This window comes from Schistocerca cancellata, chromosome 2, assembly GCF_023864275.1.
Source record: "Schistocerca cancellata isolate TAMUIC-IGC-003103 chromosome 2, iqSchCanc2.1, whole genome shotgun sequence".
Lineage (NCBI taxonomy): Eukaryota > Metazoa > Arthropoda > Insecta > Orthoptera > Acrididae > Schistocerca > Schistocerca cancellata.
Window position 1 is genome coordinate 553,662,761 of NC_064627.1, and position 4,358 is coordinate 553,667,118.

Consider the following 4,358-nt stretch of genomic DNA (forward strand, 5'->3'; position numbering starts at 1 on the left):
CATTTTGCTACATTTGCTATAGCCATAACTCTGTTGTTTCAGATATTGATTTCTGGCATAATGTGCATTTTCCATGATTTTTGATAGCTTTTCTCAGTAATGTTTAGTAGTTTTTGCAGCGTGTAACCACTGAAGGATTTTTACTTCTTGTTGCCAACAAGATACTTTAAAGCCTCTAGTGATCCACTGTTTTTCACATGGCTGTTTAATGTCCCTCTGATTAACGTATGTGAAAACTTATCTTCAAATAATGATATGAATTTATCATGGAATAGATTAAATTTTATGTCAGCCTATGATTCATTATAAATTCCATCCCAGATTATCTCTTGTAAACTATTCTTAAAATGTTTGTCCTGGAATCATTAATTATACTAAGTGATTTGCACTGAGGGGCATCCATACTATAAGTTATCTTGTCATTTCCTAACCAACAGTGCATCATGGTCAGAGAGAGCATTTGCAACTGAAAGTACAGTTATTTTCGTGTTTTGAGGTTGATCAAGTACCACAGTTGTATTTATGGAGTGACCAAGTGAAGGAGTGTTGACATGATTCATACATTCAATATCCTGTACGAGCAAAACATTATTACAATTACAGTACAGGTGGTCCTGTGGAAAACAGTAGATTAGCTTTAGTTTAGATCTGTAGAAACCATAATGGAAACAGATACAAGTCGGCATAAGAAGTAGTTCGAAATATTACAGACTAATTTACAAAGTAGCAACAACACAGTGATGTCAGATATTGCTGTTAATGGGTCAGACAGACTATTGTCTCAAGGTAAGATTTCTGTCCTTGCAAAAGGAGGAAACCATGCTATAACACTTATGAAAATACCAGTTGAGGAGATTATCGTGAATGTATGTAGAAGCAGGAATACAAACTCCCCTCCAACAAAGGTTCAAATGCAATTCGAATAGAAACCATCAATCTACTGTGCTACAGTAAACGTCCGAAAAGTAATTTAGCGAAAAGAGAGAGAAAGGTTCTCAAAGATTTAAATGCAAATGAAGAGATAGTGGTTCTCCCTACAGACAAATGCGCTACTGTTATTATGAATAAAGAGGATTATTTAAGCAAAAGTTTCAATCTTTTAATTTCAGGACAGCATGAAAACCTTAAGAAAGGCCCTACAGTCACCATGCTGAAGAAATCAAATATTCTCAAAAAGCCATCTACTTCGTTTTTAAAAGGGGATTAAAAAGCATTATTTAAGACTGAGACAATGTGTCTCAGACCTTATGGCATAACCAAAATTCATAAAATTGATCTTCTCTCGCAACTAGTGACTAGTGCTATCAATTCCCCAACATATGAAATAGCAAATATCTGGCAACACGTTTACAACAATTTATTGGTACACTCGACTCTTATGTAATAGATTCGGGTAATTTTATCGAGAAATTTGAAGAACTAATGTCAGCTCCTGAAAATATTCTTGTAAGTTTCGACATAGTGTCTTTATTCACTATAATTCCAGTTAACAAAGTTATGGTTTATGTAACAGAGGTTTTCCAGGGGACCTGCCTGCTCTTTTTAAACACATTCTTCCATCTAGTCATTTCGAATGGGACGATGGATTTTATGCACAAGCTGATGGTGTCAATGGGTAACCCATTACGTGCTGCGATCTCTAATTTTTGTATAGAAAACTTTGAAGGCTCAGCTCTAGAAAAAGCAAATAAGAAATCGTGTCGATGATATTGATTGGTAGATGATATATTCGTGGTTTGGCCGCATGGTAAAAAAACCCTTAGAAGAATTCTTTTGTTATCTAAATGATTTAAGTACAAAAAACCAGTTCACCTTGGAGATTGAAAATTACACACAATATCTTGCTTGGATGTTTCATTTATGAGACAGAATGATGGAAGTTCGAAAATTAGATCTTTTGGAAAGCCACACATACAGACAGATATTTGTATAAGAGCTCCAACCATCATCCGCTGCAAAAGAGAGGCGCCGTTGAAAGTCTTATTGATAGAGCCAAAAGAATTTGCACGCCGGAACACCTGGACGCCGAATTAAGACATCTGAAGCAGGCTTTCGAGAAAAATAGCTATTCATGCAAAGAAGCTAATAGGGTTCTGTAACCAAATAAGAGTAGGCCATAGCACAACGATAAAACACAGCGATAGAAGAACACAGTTTCTCTCTCCTTTATCAAAAAAGCAACTGATAAGATAAGAAAGATTTACAGAAACATCACATCAGAGTGGTTTTAGACCATCTGAGAAAATATGTAAAGCACACTGATCTATAAAGAATATGTGCCATCCTCTCTCAACATGTGGGGTATATGAGATTCTGTGTGCGTGTTGGAAGGTCTACATTGGAACTACCAAGATAAATGTGAATACAAGACTGAGAGAACATAAAAAATCTTTGCCCACTAGGGGAAACAGAAATATCAGCAGTAGCAGGGCACGCTCTTCAGTGAAGAAATTATGAAGTGAAGTTTTCTGAAACCAAAAGTTCATCTATAATGACACACTATTATCCATTGCTGCATAAAGAAATAACGCAAGGGGATAATTTTAACACAAAATAAGAAGCCTTGAAAATTAGTATTATATGAAGAATTGCTCTGAAAAATCGATTAGTAAGTTTTTAATCCTTGACAGACGACAATCAATGACAAAGATTATCTCTGTTGATCACGCGTAAAGTAGACCGTACCCATTTTACACAGTATTTAAGGCGCTCTCAGACGTCCGACTCAGTCGTCAACTCTCACCAGGAGCACCTCCGCAGATGTCCATTGCAGCAGTGGACGGAACGTCAGGAGCCATAAAGTTTCTTATACGATGACCATACAACCACGAAGACTCGCCAGCAACCATAAACTTTGTCTTGCATCAACTTCCAAAAGTAAATTGATTTCTTTCCTTTTTCAGTGTAAAATATGCTTTTATTCATAATGAAGTTTCAACAGCCGAATTGTCAACTGTATACCACAGAGCTACGCGTAACCAAGGTTTTTTTCTGCTATTAAGCTACAAAGTACAATTTTTAAAGACTTGAAGTTAATACCAAAACTTCATTCTGATCATGTAAAATGTGAAATGCTCCACCCTTTGTAGATTTTGTAGAACATAAACTAAGAGATTGCACATTTTCCTCTGTTTCGGCTGATCCCGCTAATAAAGGTAATATTAAATACTTTCCTGTGTGGATAAAACATTTTTCCGGGGTATTTGGGGGAAGGAGAAATTACTAAGCTTCTACGACGATAGCAGTGAAACAGCTGATGCTACTTATGTTTATTTTAGAAGAACATAGTTATAAAGTTTCTAATATATAAACTTTCAGGTTTTTGTCTGCTCATGTCTGTGTATGTACGGATGGATGTGACCTTTTTTCCCCCTAAGGTAAGTCTTTCCGCTCCCGGGATTGGAATGACTCCTTACCCTCTCCCTTAAAACCCACATCCTTTCGTCTTTCCCTCTTTCCTGATGAAGCAACCGTTTGTTGCGAAAGCTTGAATTTGGTATGTATGTTTGTGTGTCTATCGACCTGCCAGCACTTTCGTTTGGTAAGTCACATCATCTTTATATATAAACAAAGATGATGTGACTTACCAAACGAAAGTGCTGGCAGGTCGATAGACACACAAACATACACACCAAATTCAAGCTTTCACAACAAACGGTTGCTTCATCAGGAAAGAGGGAAGGAGAGGGAAAGACGAAAGGATGTGGGTTTTAAGGGAGAGGGTAAGGAGTCATTCCAATCCCGGGAGCGGAAAGACTTACCTTAGGGGGAAAAAAGGTCAGGTATACACTCACGCGCGCACACGCATGCACACACACACACACACACACACACACACACACACACACACACACAGATATATATACTGCAGAAACTCCTTGTAAGTTGATCTGGTCATGGTATATTGCAGTGACAGCAAACATTTCCATATTCTCATTTGTTGATGGTCTTGATCTTCTCAGACTATCGTTCTCAAAATAGGCATTCAGCACATAGTAACAGCTGACGTAGCTCTTTGACCTTGTAGTGAAATTGAAGTAGATAGTTCCTGCAAAATAGTATGGATAGAGGTTATACTTGACAATCGGACTAAACTCTTAATTGGACCGTTTTACCAACTCCCGACTCAGAAGATATAGTTGCCGAACAGCTCAAAAAAAACTTGAGTCTCATTTCAAATAGGTACCCAACACTCACAATTATAGTCGGTTGTGACTGTGCCACGTAAAATAATAAGTGATGGTACTGATCCCTCATGGTACAAAAACGGGTCAGATCACTGTTGCAGAAGCAACAAAGAAAGCACGCAAAATTTAAACGAATGCAAAATCCACAAGATTGGCAAAGTCTTGCAGAAG